At 45.2% G+C, this 26,664-nt stretch overlaps 1 long non-coding RNA gene across 5 annotated transcripts in view; it reads left to right on the top strand.

Annotated features, from left to right (window-relative positions):
* Window positions 1–26,664, top strand: part of LOC125965249 (uncharacterized) — a 376,884-nt gene that overhangs the window by 163,656 nt on the left and 186,564 nt on the right. For all 5 annotated transcript variants that reach the window (XR_007478913.1, XR_007478914.1, XR_007478917.1 and 2 more), the window contains exon 3: window positions 25,343–25,428. This is a non-coding gene — a long non-coding RNA (uncharacterized LOC125965249). The remainder of the gene's footprint in view (window positions 1–25,342; window positions 25,429–26,664) is intronic.

The raw sequence follows: 26,664 nt of genomic DNA on the forward strand, positions 1-26,664 counted from the left end.
CTTTCTGCTCTGAGGTCCCAACGCCTGGGTTGCTCACAGTTCCATGATGTGGGCTCTCTGGTGTTAGTTCACTCCTGCCTGCATCCCATAGCTTCTGTGCTCTCGGCCGCCTGCTGGGAGGTTCCAAATGCTGGATTCCTCACCTTTTTTATTCTTTGGGCCCTCTGTTTTTAGGCTACTCCTACCTGCCTCACTCCCATCCCCTTTGTGATGTATGTCCTCTGATATGAGGCCACATGTGCTGGGTTCCTCACCTTTCGATGATGTGGCCCCACTGGTCGGATGACAGTCCTGACTGGTTCCCATCCCCTTGGTGTTGTGGGCCCTCTGGTGAGAGTCTCATCCTGCCTCGGTTGCTCACCCTTCTGTGAGATAGGCCCTCTGCTGTGAGGTCACTACTGCCTGGCTGGCACATGCCACCTTGTAGACGTGGGCCCTCTGTTGGCAGTTGGAACCTGCTGGGAGTCTCCTCCCCTCAGTTATGAGGGCTCCCTGGCATCAGGCCCTAACTGCTGGGCTCCTAACATTTTCTGATATGTGCTAAGTGGTGCGAAGCCACTCCTGCCAGGTTCCCATCCCAATGGGGATGTGGGCCTTCTGTTCTGAGGTCCCAACGGCTGGGCTGCTCACAGGTTCATGATGTGGGCCCTCTGCTGTGAGTTCACTGCGGCCTGGATCCCATAGCCTCGGTGCTCTGGGCCGCTTGCTGGGAGGTTCCAACTGCTGGATTCCTCAACTTTTATATTCTATGGACCCTGTGTTGTGAGGCCGGTCCTGCCAGCCTCATTCCGAACCCCTTGGTGATGTGGTTCCTCTGGTTTGAGGCTACATGTGCTGGGATCCTCACCTTTCGATGATGTTGTCCCACTGGTGTGGGGACACTCCTGCCTGGTTCCCATCCCCTTGGTGATGTGGGCCCTCTGGTGAGAGTCTGATCCTGGCTGTGTTCCTCACCCTTCTGTGAGGTGGGCCCTCTGCTGTGAGGTCACTCCTGCCGGGCTGGCACACATCGCCTTGGCGACGTTGGCCCTCTGGTGGCAGCTGGAGCCTGCTGGGAGCCTCCTCCCCTCGGTGATGAGTGCCCTCTAGCGTCAGGCCCTAACTTCTGAGCACCCCACGTTTTCTGATGTGAGCCCAGTGATGCCAGGACACTCCTGTCATGTTCCCATCACCATGGGGATGTGGGCCTTCTGCTCTGAGGTTCCAATGTCTGGGTTGCTCACAGTTTCATGATGTGGGCTGTCTGGTGTTAGTTCACTCCGGCCTGCATCCCCTAGCCTCTGTGCTCTGGGCCGCCTGCTGGGAGGTTCCAAATGCTGGATTCCTCACCTTTCTTATTTTTGGGCCCTCTGTTATGAGGCTCCTCCTGCCTGCCTCACTCCCAGCCCCTTGGTGATGGGTGTCCTATGGTTTGAAGCCACATGTTCTGGGTTCCTCACCTTTAGATGATGTGGCCCTACTCATGTGAGGACACTCCTGCCTGGTTCCAATCCATTTGGTGATGTGGGCCCTCTGGTGCGAGTCTGATCCTGACTGGGTTCGTCACACTTCTCTGAGGTGGGCCCTCTGCTGTGAGGTCATTCGTGCCTGGTTGGCACACATCGCCTTGGCGACATCAGCCCTCTGGTGGCAGTTGGAGCCTGCTGGGAGCCTCCTTCCCTTGGTGATGAGGGTCCTCTGGCGTTAGGCCCTAACTGCTGGTCACCCAAAATTTTCTGATACGTTCTCAGTGGTGCGAGGACACTCCTACCAGATTTCCATCCCCATGGGGATGTGGGCCTCCTGCTCTGAGGTCCCAATGGCTGGGTTGCTCAGTTTCATGACATGGGCCCTCTTCTGTGAGTTCACTGTGGCCTGGATCCCATAGCCTCGGTGCTCTGGGCCGCCTGCTGGGAGGTTCCAACTGCTGGATTCCTCACTTCTTTATTCTATGGGCCCAGTGTTGTGAGGCTACTCCTGCCTGCCTCACTCCGAGGCCCTTGGTGATGTGGGTCCTCTGGTTTGAGGACACATGTGCTGAGTACCTCACCTTTCAATGATGTGGCCCCACTGGTGTGAAGACACTCCTGCCTGGTTCCCATCCCCTTGGTGATGTGGGCCCTCTGGTGAGAGTCTGATGTTGGCTGGGTTTCTCACCCTTCTGTGAGGTGGGACCTCTGCTGTGAGGTAACTGCTGCCTGACTTCTCACGTTGCCTTGGCAACGTGAGCCCTCAGGTGGCAGTTGGAGCCTGCTGGGAATCTCCTCCCCTCAGTTATGAGAGCTCTGGATAAAACACATATGCCCTTTTTTGCCAAGTGCATTATTTTCCAAGTTCTGTCTCTTTTCCTATGCTTTAAGAGTGACTCCCGTGTACGCTCTGAAATCGGTTTCCAGCAATTCTGCCCCGCATTCAAGTCCTTTCGCAGCCTTATTTCACTATAATTTTGGATGATAGCTGTCATTTATAACTCCGCAGGTTTGTGAATTACAGTGCCCCTGAGCTCCTTTCTTCAACTCGCTTTCTTGTGAGCTGGCCGCAACACCGCAGGATGGCTTCAGGCCCTAGTGTGGTTCCGGCACGGCACGCTGAGCCTTTGGTTAATTCCTCTTCCTGGTGGGAAATGAGAGTTAAATTTGCCCATCCAGACACCTCCAGCTAGTCTCTCATTGGTTCTCCCTATTCCTGTTCATTTTCCGCAGAAATTGCAAACTGAGCCAAACAGGAGGTTAAAGGCACTGACTCTCCAAGTGGGGAGAGTGTTAGTAAAGCGTCTGGAATGTTGCACCCAAGTACCAGGGGACGAAAACTGAGACACATTTGAACATGTTTCCCGATCACACGATGGATCATACTCTGGGTTCCACATGCATGTTTTAGCTGAAGGAAGAATCCCTTAAACCTGGAGAGTTGAGACCCATGGAATGGGTACCATGCAATATGACTTCAAAGGGTCTGCATTTGCTCACCGAACCTCACCAATCCTATCACTGTGCTTATGCTGCTGTACACACGCTTGATTCTCTTTCGGAGACATATAAATACATAGATTTCAAGACTCTTACTAATCAGGTATATTCTTAGGCGTTTAATATGGGGTGTTGAGTCCACTTCGTTGAGCAAGGAGTAGCTCTTGTCTATTACATATTTGGCTTATGGAACGGTATCTGTGCTCATTTCAATCTATGGTTTTACGCAGCGCCCCAACTCACCTTTCCCCTTAAGCAAGCATAAGTTGGTTTTCTACATTTGAGACCCTGTTCTGTTTTGTAATTCAGTTCCTGTGTAGCCAAGTTTACATTCCGTGTAGTAGTGATATCTTCTGATGTTTCCTTTTCTGTGTGACTTATTTCACTTAGAATCATCGTACCTAAATCCACTCGTTATGCTGCTACGGGCCTGATGACATAGATTTAATTCCTGAGTGATATTGCATTGTACGTAAGTATCACAACTTCTTTATCCGTTTTTCCCTTTCTGCGATATTGAACTTGTATCGTAAACGAGGTTCTTGTTAACAGAGCCGGCCCCAACTTTGGGGTGGCTGTGTCTTTTTTATTTTAATTTCCCTAAGCTATAGGACCATAAGTGGAAGTGCCCTAGGCTCTGTTGCTTTGTTTTTTAGATGTTTCAGGAAACACCATACACTTCTCCAGAGTGGCTGTTGGCAATTTACATCCCGCCCATCAGCATAACAAGGCTCCCAGTTCTCCATGGCCTGTCCTGCCTTTCTGGATTTTACACTTTTTTCAGATGGCCCTTTTGACCGGGGGGCAGTGAGACTTATTTGTATTGCAGCGTTCCTTTGCAAGCTTGCTTGGTTGGCCAAAAAGTGCGTATGCGTTTTTTCCTGAATACGCCCTTTTTGACCAAGTGCATCATTGTGGATGTTCTGCCTCTTTTCCTATGCTTTACATGCAATTCCTGTCTACCTCCTGAAATCGGTTTCCTGCAATTCTGCCCCGCTTTCAAGTCCTCTTGGCAGCCTTACTTCAATATATTTTTGGACGATAGCTGTCATTTATAACTCTGCAGGTTTGTGAATTACAGTGCCCCTGAGCTCCTTTCTTCAACTTGCTTTCTTGTGAGCTGGCTGCAACACCGCAGGATTGCTTCAGGCCCTAGTGTGGTTCCGGCATGGCACGCTGAGCCTTTGGTTAATTCCTCTTCCTGGTGGGAAATGAGAGTTAAATTTGCCCGTCCAGACACCTCCAGCTTGTATCTCGTTGGTTCTCCCTATTCCTGTTCATTTTCCGCAGAAATTGCAAACTGGGCCAAATAGGAGGTTAAAGGCACTGACTCTCCAAGTGGGGAGAGTGTTAGTAAAGCGTCTTGAATGTTGCACCCGAGTACCAGGGGACGAAAACTGAGACACATTTGAACACGTTTCCCCATCACACGGTGGATCATACTCTGGGTTCCACATGCATGTTTTAGCTGAAGGAAGAATCCCTTAAACCTGGAGAGTTGAGACCCATGGAATGGGTACCATGCAATATGACTTCAAAGGGTCTGCATTTGCTCACCGAACCTCACCAATCCTATCACTGCTGCGTTTATGCTGCTGTACACATGCTTGATTCTCTTTCGGAGACATATAAATCCATAGGTTTTAAGATTCTTACTGGTCAGGTATATTCTTAGGCGTTTAATATGGGGTGTTGAGTCCACTTCATTGAGCAAGGAGTAGCTCTTGTCTATTACATATTTGGCTTATGGAACGGTATCTGTGTTACTTTCAATCTCTAGTTTTATGCAGCACCCCAACTCACCTTTCCCCTTAAGCAAGCATAAGTTGGTTTTCTACATGTGAGACCCTGTTTTGTTTTGTAATTCAGTTCCTGTGTAGCCAAGTTTACATTCCGTGTATTAGTGATATCTTATGATGTTTCTTTTTCTGTGTGACTTATTTCACTTAGAATCATCGTACCTGAATCCACTCTTTATGCTGCTACGGGACTGATGACATAGATTTAATTTCTGAGTGATATTGCCTTGTACGTAAGTACCACAACTTTTTTATCCATTTTTCGCTTTCTGCGATATTGAACTTGTACCGTAAACGAGGTTCCTGTACACAGAGCCGTCCCAAACATTGGGGTGGCTGTGTCTTTTAGAGTTTAATTTCCCTAAGCTACAGGACCATAAGTGGAAGTGCCCTAGGCTCTGTTGCTTTGTTTTTTAGATGTTTCAGGAAACACCATACACTGCTCCAGGGTGGCTGTTGGCAATTTACATCCCGCCCATCAGCATAAGAAGGCTCCCAGTTCTCCATTGCCTGTCCTGCCTCTCTGGATTTTACACTTTATTCAGATGGCCCTTTTGACAGGGGGGCAGTGAGACTTCATTGTAGTGCAGATTTCCTTTCCAAGCTTGCTTGGTTGGCCAAAAAGGGCGTATGCGTTTTTTCCTGAATATATTCAGGAAAAAATGCATACGCCCTTTTTGGCCAAGTGCATCATTGTGGACGTTCTGCCTCTTTTCCTACGCTTTACATGCAATTCCAGTCTACCTCCTGAAATCGGTTTCTTGCAATTCTGCCCCGCATTCAAGTCCTCTTGGCAGCCTTACTTCAATATATTTTTGGACGATAGCTGTCATTTATAACTCTGCAGGTTTGTGAATGACAGTGCACCTGAGCTCCCTTCTTCAACTCGCTTTCGTGTGAGCTGGCCGCAACACCGCAGGATTGCTTCAGGCCCTAGTGTGGTTCCGGCATGGCATGCTGAGCCTTTGGTTAATTCCTCTTCCTGGTGGGAAATGAGAGTTAAATTTGCCGGTCCAGACCCCTCCAGCTAGTCTCTCATTGGTTCTCCCTATTCCTGTTCATTTTCCGCAGAAATTAAAAACTGGGCGAAACAGGAGATTAAAGGCACTGACTCTCAAAGTGGGGAGAGTGTTAGTAAAGCGTCTGGAATGTTGCACCGAGTACCAGGGGACGAAAACTGAGACACATTTGAACACGTTTCCCGATCACACGGTGAATCATACTCTGGGTTCCACATGCATGTTTTAGCTGAAGGAAGAATCCCTTAAACCTGGAGAGTTGAGACCCATGGAATGGGTACCATGCAATATGACTTCAAAGGTTCTGCATTTGCTCACCGAACCTCACCAATCCTATCACTGCTGCGTTTACGCCACTGTACACACGCTTTATTCACTTTTGGAGACATATAAATCCATAGGTTTTAAGATTTTTACTAGTCAGGTATATTCTTAGGCGTTTAATATGGGGTGTTGAGTCCACTTCGTTGAGCAAGGAGTAGCTCTTGTCTATTACATATTTGGCATTTGGAACGTTATCTGTGCTAATTTCAATCTCTGGTTTTATGCAGCACCCCAACTCACCTTTCCCCTTCAGCAAGCATAAGTTGGTTTTCTACATTTGAGACCCTGTTCTGTTTTGTAATTAAGTTCCTGTGTAGCCAAGTTTACATTCCGTGTATTAGTGATACCTTATGATGTTTCTTTTTCTGTGTGACTTATTTCACTTAGAATCATCGTACCTGAATCCACTCATTATGCTGCTACGGGCCTGATGACATAGATTTCATTGCTGAGTGATATTGCATTGTACGTAAGTACCACAACTTCTTTATCCATTTTTCACTTTCTGTGATATTGAACTTGTACCGTAAACGAGGTTCTTGTAAACAGAGCCATCCCAAAATTTGGGGTGGCTGTGTCTTTTTGATTTTAATTTCCCTAAGCTATAGGACCATAAGTGGAAGTACCCTAGGCTCTCTTGTTTTGTTTTTTGGATGTTTCAGGAAACACCATACACTTCTCCAGAGTAGCTGTTGGCAATTTACATACCGCCCATCAGAATAAAAATGCACCCAGTTCTCCATGGCCTGTCCTGCCTTTCTGGATTTTACACTTTTTTCAGATGGCCCTTTTGACCGGGGGGCAGTGAGACTTCATTGTAGTGCAGCGTTCCTTTGCAAGCTTGCTTGGTTGGCCAAAAAGTGCGTATGCGTTTTTTCCTGAATACGCACTTTTTGGCCAAGTGCATCATTGTGGACTTTCTGCCTCTTTTCCTATGCTTTACATGCAATTCCAGTCTACCTCCTGAAATTGGTTTCCTGCAATTCTGCCCCGCTTTCAAGTCCTCTTGGCAGCCTTACTTCAATATATTTTTGGACGATAGCTGTCATTTATAACTCTGCAGGTTTGTGAATAACAGTGCCCCTGAGCTCCTTTCTTCAACTCGATTTCTTGTGAGCTGGCCGCAACACCCCAGGATTGCTTCAGGCCCTAGTGTGGTTCCGGCATGGCACGCTGAGCCTTTGGTTAATTCCTCTTCCTGGTGTGAAATGAGAGTTAAATTTGCCTGTCCAGACACCTCCAGCTAGTCTCTCGTTGGTTCTCCCTATTCCTGTTCATTTTCCGCAGAAATTAGAAACTGGGCCAAACAGAAGGTTAAAGGCACTGACTCTCCAAGTGGGGAGAGTGTTAGTAAAGCGTCTGGAATGTTGCACCCGAGTACCAGGGGACGAAAACTGAGACACATTTGAACACGTTTACCCATCACACGGTGGATCATACTCTGGGTTCCACATGCATGTTTTAGCTGAAGGAAGAATCCCTTAAACCTGGAGAGTTGAGACCCATGGAATGGGTACCATGCAATATGACTTCAAAGGGTCTGCATTTGCTCACCGAACCTCACCAATCCTATCACTGCTCCGTTTATGCTGCTGTACACACGCTTGATTCTCTTTCGGAGACATATAAATCCATAGGTTTTAAGATTCTTACTAGACAGGTATATTCTTAGGCGTTTAATATGGGGTGTTGAGTCCACTTCGTTGAGCAAGGAGTAGCTCTTGTCTATTACATATTTGGCGTTTGGAACGGTATCTGTGTTCATTTCAATCTGTAGTTTTATGCAGCACCCCAACTCACCTTTCCCCTTAAGCAAGCATAAGTTGCTTTTCTACACTTGAGACCCTCTTCTGTTTTGTAATTCAGTTCCTGTGTAGCCAAGTTTACATTCCGTGTATTAGTGATATCTTATGATGTTTCTTTTTCTGTGTGACTTATTTCACTGAGAATCATCGTACCTGAATCCACTCATTATGCTGCTACGGGCCTGATGACATAGTTTTCATTGCTGAGTGATATTGCATTGTACGTAAGTACCACAACTTCCTTATCCATTTTTCGCTTTCTGTGATATTGAAGTTGTACCGTAAACGAGGTTCTTGTAAACAGAGCCGTCCCAAACTTTGGGGTGGCTGTGTCTTTTAGAGTTTAATTTCCCTAAGCTATAGGACCATAAGTGGAAGTGCCCTAGTCTCTGTTGCTTTGTTTTTTAGATGTTTCAAGAAACACCATACACTTCTCCAGAGTGGCTGTTGGCAATTTACATCCCGCCCATCAGCATAACAAGGCTCCCAGTTCTCCATGGCCTGTCCTGCCTTTCTGGATTTTACACTTTTTTCAGATGGCCCTTTTGACCGGGGGCCAGTGAGACTTCATTGTAGTGCAGATTTCCTTTGCAAGCTTGCTTGGTTGGCCAAAAAGGGCGTATGCGTTTTTTCCTGAATATATTCAGGAAAAAACGCATACGCCCTTTTTGGCCAAGTGCATCATTGTGGACGTTCTGCCTCTTTTCCTATGCTTTACATGCAATTCCAGTCTACCTCCTGAAATCGGTTTCCTGCAATTCTGCCCCGCTTTCAAGTCCTCTTGGCAGCCTTACTTCAATATATTTTTGGACGATAGCTGTCATTTATGACTCTTCAGGTTTGTGAATTACAGTGCCCCTGAGCTCCTTTCTTCAACTCGCTTTGTTGTGAGCTGGCCGCAACACCGCAGGATTGCTTCAGGCCCTAGTGTGGTTCCGGCATGGCACGCTGAGCCTTTGGTTAATTCCTCTTCCTGGTGTGTAATGAGAGTTAAATTTGCCTGTCCAGACACCTCCAGCTAGTCTCTCATTGGTTCTCCCTATTCCTGTTCATTTTCCGCAGAAATTAAAAACTGGGCGAAACAGGAGATTAAAGGCACTGACTCTCAAAGTGGGGAGAGTGTTAGTAAAGCGTCTGGAATGTTGCACCGAGTACCAGGGGACGAAAACTGAGACACATTTGAACACGTTTCCCGATCACACGGTGAATCATACTCTGGGTTCCACATGCATGTTTTAGCTGAAGGAAGAATCCCTTAAACCTGGAGAGTTGAGACCCATGGAATGGGTACCATGCAATATGACTTCAAAGGTTCTGCATTTGCTCACCGAACCTCACCAATCCTATCACTGCTGCGTTTACGCCACTGTACACACGCTTTATTCACTTTTGGAGACATATAAATCCATAGGTTTTAAGATTTTTACTAGTCAGGTATATTCTTAGGCGTTTAATATGGGGTGTTGAGTCCACTTCGTTGAGCAAGGAGTAGCTCTTGTCTATTACATATTTGCCTTATGGAACGTTATCTGTGCTAATTTCAATCTCTGGTTTTATGCAGCACCCCAACTCACCTTTCCCCTTCAGCAAGCATAAGTTGGTTTTCTACATTTGAGACCCTGTTCTGTTTTGTAATTAAGTTCCTGTGTAGCCAAGTTTACATTCCGTGTATTAGTGATACCTTATGATGTTTCTTTTTCTGTGTGACTTATTTCACTTAGAATCATCGTACCTGAATCCACTCATTATGCTGCTACGGGCCTGATGACATAGATTTCATTGCTGAGTGATATTGCATTGTACGTAAGTACCACAACTTCTTTATCCATTTTTCACTTTCTGTGATATTGAACTTGTACCGTAAACGAGGTTCTTGTAAACAGAGCCATCCCAAAATTTGGGGTGGCTGTGTCTTTTTGATTTTAATTTCCCTAAGCTATAGGACCATAAGTGGAAGTACCCTAGGCTCTCTTGTTTTGTTTTTTGGATGTTTCAGGAAACACCATACACTTCTCCAGAGTAGCTGTTGGCAATTTACATACCGCCCATCAGAATAAAAATGCACCCAGTTCTCCATGGCCTGTCCTGCCTTTCTGGATTTTACACTTTTTTCAGATGGCCCTTTTGACCGGGGGGCAGTGAGACTTCATTGTAGTGCAGCGTTCCTTTGCAAGCTTGCTTGGTTGGCCAAAAAGTGCGTATGCGTTTTTTCCTGAATACGCACTTTTTGGCCAAGTGCATCATTGTGGACATTCTGCCTCTTTTCCTATGCTTTACATGCAATTCCAGTCTACCTCCTGAAATCGGTTTCCTTCAATTCTGCCCCGCTTTCAAGTCCTCTTGGCAGCTGTTTCAATATATTTTTGGACGATAGCTGTCATTTATAACTCTGCAGGTTTGTGAATAACAGTGCCCCTGAGCTCCTTTCTTCAACTCGATTTCTTGTGAGCTGGCCGCAACACCCCAGGATTGCTTCAGGCCCTAGTGTGGTTCCGGCATGGCACGCTGAGCCTTTGGTTAATTCCTCTTCCTGGTGTGAAATGAGAGTTAAATTTGCCCGTCCAGACACCTCCAGCTAGTCTCTCGTTGGTTCTCCCTATTCCTGTTCATTTTCCGCAGAAATTAGAAACTGGGCCAAACAGAAGGTTAAAGGCACTGACTCTCCAAGTGGGGAGAGTGTTAGTAAAGCGTCTGGAATGTTGCACCCGAGTACCAGGGGACGAAAACTGAGACACATTTGAACACGTTTACCCATCACACGGTGGATCATACTCTGGGTTCCACATGCATGTTTTAGCTGAAGGAAGAATCCCTTAAACCTGGAGAGTTGAGACCCATGGAATGGGTACCATGCAATATGACTTCAAAGGGTCTGCATTTGCTCACCGAACCTCACCAATCCTATCACTGCTCCGTTTATGCTGCTGTACACACGCTTGATTCTCTTTCGGAGACATATAAATCCATAGGTTTTAAGATTCTTACTAGACAGGTATATTCTTAGGCGTTTAATATGGGGTGTTGAGTCCACTTCGTTGAGCAAGGAGTAGCTCTTGTCTATTATATATTTGGCATTTGGAAGGGTATCTGTGTTCATTTCAATCTGTAGTTTTATGCAGCACCCCAACTCACCTTTCCCCTTAAGCAAGCATAAGTTGCTTTTCTACATTTGAGACCCTCTTCTGTTTTGTAATTCAGTTCCTGTGTAGCCAAGTTTACATTCCGTGTATTAGTGATATCTTATGATGTTTCTCTTTCTGTGTGACTTATTTCACTGAGAATCATCGTACCTGAATCCACTCATTATGCTGCTACGGGCCTGATGACATAGTTTTCATTGCTGAGTGATATTGCATTGTGCGTAAGTACCACAACTTCCTTATCCATTTTTCTCTTTCTGTGATATTGAAGTTGTACCGTAAACGAGGTTCTTGTACACAGAGCCGTCCCAAACTTTGGGGTGGCTGTGTCTTTTAGAGTTTAATTTCCCTAAGCTATAGGACCATAAGTGGAAGTGCCCTAGTCTCTGATGCTTTGTTTTTTAGATGTTTCAAGAAACACCATACACTTCTCCAGAGTGGCTGGTGGCAATTTACATCCCGCCCATCAGCATAACAAGGCTCCCAGTTCTCCATGGCCTGTCCTGCCTTTCTGGATTTTACACTTTTTTCAGATGGCCCTTTTGACCGGGGGCCAGTGAGACTTCATTGTAGTGCAGATTTCCTTTGCAAGCTTGCTTGGATGGCCAAAAAGGGCGTATGCGTTTTTTCCTGAATATATTCAGGAAAAAACGCATACGCCCTTTTTGGCCAAGTGCATCATTGTGGACGTTCTGCCTCTTTTCCTATGCTTTACATGCAATTCCAGTCTACCTCCTGAAATCGGTTTCCTGCAATTCTGCCCCGCTTTCAAGTCCTCTTGGCAGCCTTACTTCAATATATTTTTGGACGATAGCTGTCATTTATAACTCTGCAGGTTTGTGAATTACAGTGCCCCTGAGCTCCTTTCTTCAACTCGCTTTGTTGTGAGCTGGCCGCAACACCGCAGGATTGCTTCAGGCCCTAGTGTGGTTCCGGCATGGCACGCTGAGCCTTTGGTTAATTCCTCTTCCTGGTGTGTAATGAGAGTTAAATTTGCCTGTCCAGACACCTCCAGCTAGTCTCTCATTGGTTCTCCCTATTCCTGTTCATTTTCCGCAGAAATTAAAAACTGGGCCAAACAGGAGATTAAAGGCACTGACTCTCAAAGTGGGGAGAGTGTTAGTAAAGCGTCTGGAATGTTGCACCGAGTACCAGGGGACGAAAACTGAGACACATTTGAACACGTTTCCCGATCACATGGTGGATCATACTCTGGGTTCCACATGCATGTTTTAGCTGAAGGAAGAATACTTAAACCTGGAGAGTTGAGACACATGGAATGGGTACTATGCAATATGACTTCAAAGGATCTGCATTTGCTCACCGAACCTCACCAATCCTATCACTGCTGCGTTTATGCTGCTGTACACACACTTGATTCTCTTTCAGAGACATATCAATCCTTAGGTTTTAAGATTCTTACTGATCAGGTATATTATTAGGCGTTTAATATGGGGTGTTGAGTCCACTTCGTTGAGCAAGGAGTAGCTCTTGTCTATTACATATGTGGCTTATGGAACGGTATCTGTGCTAATTTCAATCCCTGGTTTTATGCAGCACCCCAACTCACCTTTCCCCTTAAGCAACCATAAGTTGGTTTTCTACATGTGAGACCCTGTTCTGTTTTGTAATTCAGTTCCTGTGTAGCCAAGTTTACATTCAGTGTATTAGTGATATCTTATGATGTTTCTTTTTCTGTGTGACTTATTTCACTTAGAATCATCGTACCTGAATCCACTCTTTATGCTGCTATGGGACTGATGACATAGATTTAATTTCTGAGTGATATTGCCTTGTACGTAAGTACCACAACTTTTTTATCCATTTTTCGCTTTCTGCGATATTGAACTTGTACCGTAAACGAGGTTCTTGTATACAGAGCCGTCCCAAACTTTGGGGTGGCTGTGTCTTTTAGAGTTTAATTTCCCTAAGCTACAGGACCATAAGTGGAAGTACCCTAGGCTCTGTTGCTTTGTTTTTTAGATGTTTCAGGAAACACCATACACTTCTCCAGGGTGGCTGTTGGCAATTTACATCCCGCCCATCAGCATAAGAAGGCTCCCAGTTCTCCATGGCCTGTCCTGCCTCTCTGGATTTTACACTTTTTTCAGATGTCCGTTTTGACAGGGGGGCAGTGAGACTTCATTGTAGTGTAGATTTCCTTTCCAAGCTTGCTTGGTTGGCCAAAAAGGGCGTATGCGTTTTTTCCTGAATATATTCAGGAAAAAACGTATACGCCCTTTTTGGCCAAGTGCATCATTGTGGACGTTCTGCCTCTTTTTCTACGCTTTACATGCAATTCCAGTCTACCTCCTGAAATCGGTTTCTTGCAATTCTGCCCCGCATTCAAGTCATCTTGGCAGCCTTACTTCAATATATTTTTGGACGATAGCTGTCATTTATAAGTCTGCAGGTTTGTGAATGACAGTGCACCTGAGCTCCTTTCTTCAACTCGCTTTCGTGTGAGCTGGCCGCAACACCGCAGGATTGCTTCAGGCCCTAGTGTGGTTCCGGCATGGCATGCTGAGCCGTTGGTTAATTCCTCTTCCTGGTGGGAAATGAGAGGTAAATTTGCCCGTCCAGACACCTCCAGCTAGTCTCTCATTGGTTCTCCCTATTCCTGTTCATTTTCCGCAGAAATTGCAAACTGGGCCAAATAGGAGGTTAAAGGCACTGACGCTCCAAGTGGGGAGAGTGTTAGTAAAGCGTCTGGAATGTTGCACCCGAGTACCAGGGGACGAAAACTGAGACACATTTGAACACGTTTCCCGATCACATGGTGGATCATACTCTGGTTTTCACATGCATGTTTTAGCTGAAGGAAGAATCCCTTAAACCTGGAGAGTTGAGACCCATGGAATGGGTACCATGCAATATGACTTCAAAGGGTCTGCATTTGCTCACTGAACCTCACCAATCCTATCACTGCTGCGTTTATGCCGCTGTACACACGCTTGTTTCTCTTTCGGAGACATATAAATCCATGGGTTTTAAGATTCTTACTAGTCAGGTATATTCTTAGGCGTTGAATATGGGGTGTTGAGTCCACTTCGTTGAGCAAGGAGTAGCTTTTGTCTATTACATATTTGGCTTATGGAACGGTATCTGTGCTAATTTCAATGTCTTGTTTTATGCAGCACCCCAACTCACCTTTACCCTTAAGCAAGCATAAGTTGGTTTTCTACATTTGACAACCTTTTCTGTTTTGTAATTCAGTTCCTGTGTAGCCAAGTTTACATTCCGTGTAGTAGTGATATCTTATGATGTTTCTTTTTCTGTGTGACTTATTTCACTTAGAATCATCGTACCGGAATCCACTCATTATGCTGCTATGGGCCTGATGACATAGATTTCATTGCTGAGTGATATTGCATTGTACGTAAGTACCACAACTTCTTTATCCATTTTTCACTTTCTGTGATATTGAACTTGTACCGTAAACGAGGTTCTTGTAAACAGGGCCGTCCCAAACTTCGGGGTGGCTGTGTCTTTTTGATTTTAATTTCCGTAAGCTATAGGCCCATAAGTGGAAGTGCCCTAGGCTCTGTTGCTTTGTTTTTTAGATGTTTTAGGAAACACCATACACTTCTCCAGAGTGGCTGTTGGCAATTTACATCCTGCCCATCAGCATAACAAGGCTCCCAGTTCTCCATGGCCTGTCCTGCCTTTCTGGATTTTACACTTTTTTCAGATGGCCCTTTTTACCGGGGGGCAGTGAGACTTCATTGTAGTGCAGATTTCCTTTGCAAGCTTGCTTGGTTGGCCAAAAAGGGCGTACGTGTTTTTTACTGAATATATTCAGGAAAAAACGCGTACGCCCTTTTTGGCCAAGTGCATCATTGTGGACGTTCTGCCTCTTTTCCTATTCTTTACATGCAATTCCAGTCTACCTCCTGAAATTGGTTTCCTGCAATTCTGCCCCGCTTTCAAGTCCTCTTGGCAGCCTTACTTCAATATATTTTTGGACGATAGCTGTCATTTATAACTCTGCAGGTTTGTAAATTACAGTGCCCCTGAGCTCCTTTCTTCAACTCGCTTTCTTGTGAGCTGGCCGCAACACCGCAGGATTGCTTCAGGCCCTAGTGTGGTTCCAGCATGGCAGGCTGAGCCTTTGGTTAATTCCTCTTCCTGGTGGGAAATGAGAGTTAAATTTGGCCGTCCAGACACCTCCAGCTAGTCTCTCATTGGTTCTCCCTATTCCTGTTAATCTTCCGCAGAAATTGCAACCTGGGCCAAACAGAAGGTTAAAGGCACTGACTCTCCAACTGGGGAGAGTGTTAGTAAAGCATCTGGAATATTGCACTGAGTACCAGGGGACGAAAACTGAGACACATTTGAACATGTTTCCCGATCACACGATGGATCATACTCTGGGTTCCACATGCATGTTTTAGCTGAAGGAAGAATCCCTTAAACCTGGAGAGTTGAGACCCATGGAATGGGTACCATGCAATATGACTTCAAAGGGTCTGCATTTGCTCACCGAACCTCACCAATCCTATCACTGCTCCGTTTATGCTGCTGTACACACGCTTGATTCTCTTTCGGAGACATATAAATCCATAGGTTTTAAGATTCTTACTAGACAGGTATATTCTTAGGCGTTTAATATGGGGTGTTGAGTCCACTTCGTTGAGCAAGGAGTAGCTCTTGTCTATTACATATTTGGCGTTTGGAACGGTATCTGTGTTCATTTCAATCTGTAGTTTTATGCAGCACCCCAACTCACCTTTCCCCTTAAGCAAGCATAAGTTGCTTTTCTACACTTGAGACCCTCTTCTGTTTTGTAATTCAGTTCCTGTGTAGCCAAGTTTACATTCCGTGTATTAGTGATATCTTATGATGTTTCTTTTTCTGTGTGACTTATTTCACTGAGAATCATCGTACCTGAATCCACTCATTATGCTGCTACGGGCCTGATGACATAGTTTTCATTGCTGAGTGATATTGCATTGTACGTAAGTACCACAACTTCCTTATCCATTTTTCGCTTTCTGTGATATTGAAGTTGTACCGTAAACGAGGTTCTTGTAAACAGAGCCGTCCCAAACTTTGGGGTGGCTGTGTCTTTTAGAGTTTAATTTCCCTAAGCTATAGGACCATAAGTGGAAGTGCCCTAGTCTCTGTTGCTTTGTTTTTTAGATGTTTCAAGAAACACCATACACTTCTCCAGAGTGGCTGGTGGCAATTTACATCCCGCCCATCAGCATAACAAGGCTCCCAGTTCTCCATGGCCTGTCCTGCCTTTCTGGATTTTACACTTTTTTCAGATGGCCCTTTTGACCGGGGGCCAGTGAGACTTCATTGTAGTGCAGATTTCCTTTGCAAGCTTGCTTGGTTGGCCAAAAAGGGCGTATGCGTTTTTTCCTGAATATATTCAGGAAAAAACGCATACGCCCTTTTTGGCCAAGTGCATCATTGTGGACGTTCTGCCTCTTTTCCTATGCTTTACATGCAATTCCAGTCTACCTCCTGAAATCGGTTTCCTGCAATTCTGCCCCGCTTTCAAGTCCTCTTGGCAGCCTTACTTCAATATATTTTTGGACGATAGCTGTCATTTATGACTCTTCAGGTTTGTGAATTACAGTGCCCCTGAGCTCCTTTCTTCAACTCGCTTTGTTGTGAGCTGGCCGCAACACCGCAGGATTGCTTCAGGCCCTAGTGTGGTTCCGGCATGGCACGCTGAGCCTTTGGTTAATTCCTCTTCCTGGTGTGTAATGAGAGTTAAATTTGCCTGTCCAGACACCTCCAGCTAGTCTCTCATTGGTTCTCCCTATTCCTGTTCATTTTCCGCAGAAATTAAAAACTGGGCGAAACAGGAGATTAAAGGCACTGACTCTCAAAGTGGGGAGAGTGTTAGTAAAGCGTCTGGAATGTTGCACCGAGTACCAGGGGACGAAAACTGAGACACATTTGAACACGTTTCCCGATCACACGGTGAATCATACTCTGGGTTCCACATGCATGTTTTAGCTGAAGGAAGAATCCCTTAAACCTGGAGAGTTGAGACCCATGGAATGGGTACCATGCAATATGACTTCAAAGGTTCTGCATTTGCTCACCGAACCTCACCAATCCTATCACTGCTGCGTTTACGCCACTGTACACACGCTTTATTCACTTTTGGAGACATATAAATCCATAGGTTTTAAGATTTTTACTAGTCAGGTATATTCTTAGGCGTTTAATATGGGGTGTTGAGTCCACTTCGTTGAGCAAGGAGTAGCTCTTGTCTATTACATATTTGGCTTATGGAACGTTATCTGTGCTAATTTCAATCTCTGGTTTTATGCAGCACCCCAACTCACCTTTCCCCTTCAGCAAGCATAAGTTGGTTTTCTACATTTGAGACCCTGTTCTGTTTTGTAATTAAGTTCCTGTGTAGCCAAGTTTACATTCCGTGTATTAGTGATACCTTATGATGTTTCTTTTTCTGTGTGACTTATTTCACTTAGAATCATCGTACCTGAATCCACTCATTATGCTGCTACGGGCCTGATGACATAGATTTCATTGCTGAGTGATATTGCATTGTACGTAAGTACCACAACTTCTTTATCCATTTTTCACTTTCTGTGATATTGAACTTGTACCGTAAACGAGGTTCTTGTAAACAGAGCCATCCCAAAATTTGGGGTGGCTGTGTCTTTTTGATTTTAATTTCCCTAAGCTATAGGACCATAAGTGGAAGTACCCTAGGCTCTCTTGTTTTGTTTTTTGGATGTTTCAGGAAACACCATACACTTCTCCAGAGTAGCTGTTGGCAATTTACATACCGCCCATCAGAATAAAAATGCACCCAGTTCTCCATGGCCTGTCCTGCCTTTCTGGATTTTACACTTTTTTCAGATGGCCCTTTTGACCGGGGGGCAGTGAGACTTCATTGTAGTGCAGCGTTCCTTTGCAAGCTTGCTTGGTTGGCCAAAAAGTGCGTATGCGTTTTTTCCTGAATACGCACTTTTTGGCCAAGTGCATCATTGTGGACATTCTGCCTCTTTTCCTATGCTTTACATGCAATTCCAGTCTACCTCCTGAAATCGGTTTCCTTCAATTCTGCCCCGCTTTCAAGTCCTCTTGGCAGCTGTTTCAATATATTTTTGGACGATAGCTGTCATTTATAACTCTGCAGGTTTGTGAATAACAGTGCCCCTGAGCTCCTTTCTTCAACTCGATTTCTTGTGAGCTGGCCGCAACACCCCAGGATTGCTTCAGGCCCTAGTGTGGTTCCGGCATGGCACGCTGAGCCTTTGGTTAATTCCTCTTCCTGGTGTGAAATGAGAGTTAAATTTGCCCGTCCAGACACCTCCAGCTAGTCTCTCGTTGGTTCTCCCTATTCCTGTTCATTTTCCGCAGAAATTAGAAACTGGGCCAAACAGAAGGTTAAAGGCACTGACTCTCCAAGTGGGGAGAGTGTTAGTAAAGCGTCTGGAATGTTGCACCCGAGTACCAGGGGACGAAAACTGAGACACATTTGAACACGTTTACCCATCACACGGTGGATCATACTCTGGGTTCCACATGCATGTTTTAGCTGAAGGAAGAATCCCTTAAACCTGGAGAGTTGAGACCCATGGAATGGGTACCATGCAATATGACTTCAAAGGGTCTGCATTTGCTCACCGAACCTCACCAATCCTATCACTGCTCCGTTTATGCTGCTGTACACACGCTTGATTCTCTTTCGGAGACATATAAATCCATAGGTTTTAAGATTCTTACTAGACAGGTATATTCTTAGGCGTTTAATATGGGGTGTTGAGTCCACTTCGTTGAGCAAGGAGTAGCTCTTGTCTATTACATATTTGGCATTTGGAAGGGTATCTGTGTTCATTTCAATCTGTAGTTTTATGCAGCACCCCAACTCACCTTTCCCCTTAAGCAAGCATAAGTTGCTTTTCTACATTTGAGACCCTCTTCTGTTTTGTAATTCAGTTCCTGTGTAGCCAAGTTTACATTCCGTGTATTAGTGATATCTTATGATGTTTCTCTTTCTGTGTGACTTATTTCACTGAGAATCATCGTACCTGAATCCACTCATTATGCTGCTACGGGCCTGATGACATAGTTTTCATTGCTGAGTGATATTGCATTGTGCGTAAGTACCACAACTTCCTTATCCATTTTTCTCTTTCTGTGATATTGAAGTTGTACCGTAAACGAGGTTCTTGTACACAGAGCCGTCCCAAACTTTGGGGTGGCTGTGTCTTTTAGAGTTTAATTTCCCTAAGCTATAGGACCATAAGTGGAAGTGCCCTAGTCTCTGATGCTTTGTTTTTTAGATGTTTCAAGAAACACCATACACTTCTCCAGAGTGGCTGGTGGCAATTTACATCCCGCCCATCAGCATAACAAGGCTCCCAGTTCTCCATGGCCTGTCCTGCCTTTCTGGATTTTACACTTTTTTCAGATGGCCCTTTTGACCGGGGGCCAGTGAGACTTCATTGTAGTGCAGATTTCCTTTGCAAGCTTGCTTGGATGGCCAAAAAGGGCGTATGCGTTTTTTCCTGAATATATTCAGGAAAAAACGCATACGCCCTTTTTGGCCAAGTGCATCATTGTGGACGTTCTGCCTCTTTTCCTATGCTTTACATGCAATTCCAGTCTACCTCCTGAAATCGGTTTCCTGCAATTCTGCCCCGCTTTCAAGTCCTCTTGGCAGCCTTACTTCAATATATTTTTGGACGATAGCTGTCATTTATAACTCTGCAGGTTTGTGAATTACAGTGCCCCTGAGCTCCTTTCTTCAACTCGCTTTGTTGTGAGCTGGCCGCAACACCGCAGGATTGCTTCAGGCCCTAGTGTGGTTCCGGCATGGCACGCTGAGCCTTTGGTTAATTCCTCTTCCTGGTGTGTAATGAGAGTTAAATTTGCCTGTCCAGACACCTCCAGCTAGTCTCTCATTGGTTCTCCCTATTCCTGTTCATTTTCCGCAGAAATTAAAAACTGGGCCAAACAGGAGATTAAAGGCACTGACTCTCAAAGTGGGGAGAGTGTTAGTAAAGCGTCTGGAATGTTGCACCGAGTACCAGGGGACGAAAACTGAGACACATTTGAACACGTTTCCCGATCACATGGTGGATCATACTCTGGGTTCCACATGCATGTTTTAGCTGAAGGAAGAATACTTAAACCTGGAGAGTTGAGACACATGGAATGGGTACCATGCAATATGACTTCAAAGGATCTGCATTTGCTCACCGAACCTCACCAATCCTATCACTGCTGCGTTTATGCTGCTGTACACACACTTGATTCTCTTTCAGAGACATATCAATCCTTAGGTTTTAAGATTCTTACTGATCAGGTATATTATTAGGCGTTTAATATGGGGTGTTGAGTCCACTTCGTTGAGCAAGGAGTAGCTCTTGTCTATTACATATGTGGCTTATGGAACGGTATCTGTGCTAATTTCAATCCCTGGTTTTATGCAGCACCCCAACTCACCTTTCCCCTTAAGCAACCATAAGTTGGTTTTCTACATGTGAGACCCTGTTCTGTTTTGTAATTCAGTTCCTGTGTAGCCAAGTTTACATTCAGTGTATTAGTGATATCTTATGATGTTTCTTTTTCTGTGTGACTTATTTCACTTAGAATCATCGTACCTGAATCCACTCTTTATGCTGCTATGGGACTGATGACATAGATTTAATTTCTGAGTGATATTGCCTTGTACGTAAGTACCACAACTTTTTTATCCATTTTTCGCTTTCTGCGATATTGAACTTGTACCGTAAACGAGGTTCTTGTATACAGAGCCGTCCCAAACTTTGGGGTGGCTGTGTCTTTTAGAGTTTAATTTCCCTAAGCTACAGGACCATAAGTGGAAGTACCCTAGGCTCTGTTGCTTTGTTTTTTAGATGTTTCAGGAAACACCATACACTTCTCCAGGGTGGCTGTTGGCAATTTACATCCCGCCCATCAGCATAAGAAGGCTCCCAGTTCTCCATGGCCTGTCCTGCCTCTCTGGATTTTACACTTTTTTCAGATGTCCGTTTTGACAGGGGGGCAGTGAGACTTCATTGTAGTGTAGATTTCCTCTCCAAGCTTGCTTGGTTGGCCAAAAAGGGCGTATGCGTTTTTTCCTGAATATATTCAGGAAAAAACGTATACGCCCTTTTTGGCCAAGTGCATCATTGTGGACGTTCTGCCTCTTTTTCTACGCTTTACATGCAATTCCAGTCTACCTCCTGAAATCGGTTTCTTGCAATTCTGCCCCACATTCAAGTCATCTTGGCAGCCTTACTTCAATATATTTTTGGACGATAGCTGTCATTTATAAGTCTGCAGGTTTGTGAATGACAGTGCACCTGAGCTCCTTTCTTCAACTCGCTTTCGTGTGAGCTGGCCGCAACACCCCAGGATTGCTTCAGGCCCTAGTGTGGTTCCGGCATGGCACGCTGAGCCGTTGGTTAATTCCTCTTCCTGGTGGGAAATGAGAGGTAATTTGCCCGTCCAGACACCTCCAGCTAGTCTCTCATTGGTTCTCCCTATTCCTGTTCATTTTCCGCAGAAATTGCAAACTGGGCCAAATAGGAGGTTAAAGGCACTGACGCTCCAAGTGGGGAGAGTGTTAGTAAAGCGTCTGGAATGTTGCACCCGAGTACCAGGGGACGAAAACTGAGACACATTTGAACACGTTTCCCGATCACATGGTGGATCATACTCTGGTTTTCACATGCATGTTTTAGCTGAAGGAAGAATCCCTTAAACCTGGAGAGTTGAGACCCATGGAATGGGTACCATGCAATATGACTTCAAAGGGTCTGCATTTGCTCACTGAACCTCACCAATCCTATCACTGCTGCGTTTATGCCGCTGTACACACGCTTGTTTCTCTTTCGGAGACATATAAATCCATGGGTTTTAAGATTCTTACTAGTCAGGTATATTCTTAGGCGTTGAATATGGGGTGTTGAGTCCACTTCGTTGAGCAAGGAGTAGCTTTTGTCTATTACATATTTGGCTTATGGAACGGTATCTGTGCTAATTTCAATGTCTTGTTTTATGCAGCACCCCAACTCACCTTTACCCTTAAGCAAGCATAAGTTGGTTTTCTACATTTGACAACCTTTTCTGTTTTGTAATTCAGTTCCTGTGTAGCCAAGTTTACATTCCGTGTAGTAGTGATATCTTATGATGTTTCTTTTTCTGTGTGACTTATTTCACTTAGAATCATCGTACCGGAATCCACTCATTATGCTGCTATGGGCCTGATGACATAGATTTCATTGCTGAGTGATATTGCATTGTACGTAAGTACCACAACTTCTTTATCCATTTTTCACTTTCTGTGATATTGAACTTGTACCGTAAACGAGGTTCTTGTAAACAGGGCCGTCCCAAACTTCGGGGTGGCTGTGTCTTTTTGATTTTAATTTCCGTAAGCTATAGGCCCATAAGTGGAAGTGCCCTAGGCTCTGTTGCTTTGTTTTTTAGATGTTTTAGGAAACACCATACACTTCTCCAGAGTGGCTGTTGGCAATTTACATCCTGCCCATCAGCATAACAAGGCTCCCAGTTCTCCATGGCCTGTCCTGCCTTTCTGGATTTTACACTTTTTTCAGATGGCCCTTTTTACCGGGGGGCAGTGAGACTTCATTGTAGTGCAGATTTCCTTTGCAAGCTTGCTTGGTTGGCCAAAAAGGGCGTACGTGTTTTTTACTGAATATATTCAGGAAAAAACGCGTACGCCCTTTTTGGCCAAGTGCATCATTGTGGACGTTCTGCCTCTTTTCCTATTCTTTACATGCAATTCCAGTCTACCTCCTGAAATCGGTTTCCTGCAATTCTGCCCCGCTTTCAAGTCCTCTTGGCAGCCTTACTTCAATATATTTTTGGACGATAGCTGTCATTTATAACTCTGCAGGTTTGTAAATTACAGTGCCCCTGAGCTCCTTTCTTCAACTCGCTTTCTTGTGAGCTGGCCGCAACACCGCAGGATTGCTTCAGGCCCTAGTGTGGTTCCAGCATGGCAGGCTGAGCCTTTGGTTAATTCCTCTTCCTGGTGGGAAATGAGAGTTAAATTTGGCCGTCCAGACACCTCCAGCTAGTCTCTCATTGGTTCTCCCTATTCCTGTTAATCTTCCGCAGAAATCGCAACCTGGGCCAAACAGAAGGTTAAAGGCACTGACTCTCCAACTGGGGAGAGTGTTAGTAAAGCATCTGGAATATTGCACTGAGTACCAGGGGACGAAAACTGAGACACATTTGAACACGTTTCCCGATCACGCGGTGGATCATACTCTGGGTTCCACATGCATGTTTTAGCTGAAGGAAGAATCCCTTAAACCTGGAGAGTTGAGACCCATGGAATGGGTACCATGCAATATGACTTCAAAGGGTCTGCATTTGCTCACCGAACCTCACCAATCCTATCACTGCTGCGTTTATGCTGCTGTACACACGCTTGATTCTCTTTCGGAGACATATAAATCCATCGGTTTTAAGTTTCTTTCTAGTCAGGTATATTCTTAGGCGTTTAATATGGGGTGTTGAGTCCACTTCGTTGAGCAAGGAGTAGCTCTTGTCTATTACATATTTGGCTTATGGAACGGTATCTGTGCTAATTTCAATCTCTGGTTTTATGCAGCACCCCAACTCACCTTTCCCCTTCAGCAAGCATAAGTTGGTTTTCTACATTTGAGACCCTGTTCTGTTTTGTAATTCAGTTCCTGTGTAGCCAAGTTTACATTCCGTGTATTAGTGATACCTTATGATGTTTCTTTTTCTCTGTGACTTATTTCAGTTAGAATCATCATTCCTGAATCCACTCATTATGCTGCTACGGGCCTGGTGACATAGATTTCATTGCTGAGTGATATTGCATTGTACGTAAGTACCACAACTTCTTTATCCATTTTTCGCTTTCTGTGATATTGAACTTGTACCGGAAACGAGGTTATTGTAAACAGAGCCCTCCCAAATTTTGGGGTGGCTGTGTTTTTTTGATTTTAATTTCCCTAAGCTAGAGGACCATAAGTGGAAGTGCCCTAGGCTCTGTTGTTTTGTTTTTTAGATGTTTCAGGAAACACCATACACCTCTCCAGAGTGGCTGTTGGCAATTTACATCCCGCCCATCAGCATAACAAGGCTCCCAGTTCTCCACGGCCTGTCCTGCCTTTCTGGATTTTACACTTTTTTCAGATGGCCCTTTTTACCGGGGGTCAGTGAGACTTCATTGTAGTGCAGATTTCCTTTGCAAGCTTGCTTGGTTTGCCAAAAATTGCGTATGCGTTTTTTCCTGAATACGCCCATTTTGGCCAAGTGCATCATTGTGGACGTTCTGCCTCTTTTCCTATGCTTTACATGCAATTCCAGTCTACCTCCTGAAATCGGTTTCCTGCAATTCTGCCCCGCTTTCAAGTCCTCTTGGCAGCCTTACTTCAATATATTTTTGGACAATAGCTGTCATTTATAACTCTGCAGGTTTGTGAATGACAGTGCCCCTGAGCTCCTTTCTTCAACTCGCTTTCTTGTGAGCTGGCCGCAACACCGCAGGATTGCTTCAGGCCCTAGTGTGGTTCCGGCATGGCACGCTGAGCCTTTGGTTAATTCCTCTTCCTGGTGGGAAATGAGAGTTAAATTTGCCCGTCCAGACACCTCCAGCTAGTCTCTCATTGGTTCTCCCTATTCCTGTTCATCTTACGCAGAAATTGCACACTAGGCCAAAGAGGAGATTAAAGGCACTGACTCTCCAATTGGGGAGAGTGTTAGTAAAGCGTCTGGAATGTTGCACCCGAGTACCAGAGGACGAAACCTGAGACACATTTGAACACGTTTCCCGATCACACGGTGGATCATACTCTGGGTTCCACATGCATGTTTTAGCTGAAGGAAGAATCCCCTAAACCTGGAGAGTTGAGACCCATGGAATGGGTAGCATGCAATATGACTTCAAAGGGTCTGCATTTGCTCACCGAACCTCACCAATCCTATCACTGCTGCATTTATGCCGCTGTACACATGCTTGATTCTCTTTTGGAGACATATAAATCCATAGGTTGTAAGATCCTTACTAGTCAGGTATATTCTTAGGCGTTTAATATGGGGTGTTGAGTCCAATTCGTTGAGCAAGGAGTAGCTCTTGTTTATTACATATTTGGCTTATGGAACGGTATCTGTGCTAATTTCAATCTCTGGTTTTATGCAGCACCCCAACTCATCTTTCCCCTTAAGCAAGCATAGGTGCTTTTCTACATTTGAGACCCTGTTCTGTTTTGTAATTCAGTTCCTGTGTAGCCAAGTTTACATTCCGTGTAGTAGTGATATCTTACGATGTTTCTTTTTCTCTGTGACTTTTTTACTTAGAATCATCGTACCTGAATCCACTCATTATGCTGCTACGGGCCTGATGACATAGATTTCATTGCTGAGTGATATTGCATTGTACGTAAGTACCACAACTTTTTTATCCATTTTTCGCTTTCTGTGATATTGAACTTGTACCGGAAACGAGGTTCTTGTAAACAGATACCTCCCAAACTTTGGGGTGGCTGTGTATTTTTGATTTTAATTTCCCTAAGCTATAGGACCATAAGTGGAAGTGCCCTAGGCTCTGTTGCTTTGTTTTTTAGATGTTTCAGGAAACACCATACACTTCTCCAGCCTGGCTGTTGGCAATTTACATCCAGCCCATCAGCATAACAAGGCTCCCAGTTCTCCATGGCCTGTCCTGCCTTTCTGGATTTTACACTTTTTTCAGATGGCCCTTTTGACTGGGGGGCAGTGAGACTTCATTGTAGTGCAGATTTCCTTTGCAAGCTTGCTTGGTTGGCCAAAAAGGGCGTATGCGTTTTTTCCTGAATATATTCAGGAAAAAACGCATACTCCCTTTTTGGCCAAGTGCATCATTGTGGACGTTCTGCCTCTTTTCCTATGTTTTAAATGCAATTCCAGTCTACCTCCTGAAATCTGTTTCCTGCATTTCTGCCCCGCTTTCAAGTCCTCTTCGCACCCATACTTCAATATATTTTTGGACGATAGCTGTCATTTATAACTCTGCAGTTTTGTGAATTACAGGGCCCCTGAGCTCCTTTCTTCAACTCGCTTTCTTGTGAGCTTGCCTCAAACCCGCAAGACTGCTTCAGGCCCTAATCTGCTTCTGGCAGGGCACGCTGAGCCTTTGGTTAATTCCTCTTCCTGGTGGGAAATGAGTGTTAAATATGCCCGTCCAGACACCTACCTCACTCTCAACCCCTTGGTGATGTGGGTCCTCTGGTTTGTGGCCACCTTTGCTGGGTTCCTCACCTTTCGATGATGTGGCCCGACTAGTGTGAGGACACTGCTGCCTGGTTCTCATCCACGTGGTTATGTGGACCCCCTGGTGAGAGTCTGTTCCTGGCTGTGTTCCTCACCCTTCTGTGAGGGAGACCCTCTGCTGATAGGTCACTCCTGCATGGCTGGCACACATTGCCTTGGTGAAGTCAGCCGTGTGGTGGCAGTTGGAGCGTTCTGGGAATCACCTCCCCCCAGTGAGGAGGGCCCTCTTGGCTCAGGCCCTAACTGCTGGGCTCACCAACTTTTCTTAGTGAGCCCAATGATGCTTGGGCACTCCTCTTAGGATCCCATCTCCATGGGGATGTGGGCCTTCTGCTCTGAGGTCCCAACGGCTGGGTTGTTCACATTTTCAT

The sequence above is a fragment of the Orcinus orca genome, chromosome 1 (genome assembly GCF_937001465.1).
Source record: "Orcinus orca chromosome 1, mOrcOrc1.1, whole genome shotgun sequence".
Taxonomy (NCBI): Eukaryota; Metazoa; Chordata; class Mammalia; order Artiodactyla; family Delphinidae; genus Orcinus; species Orcinus orca.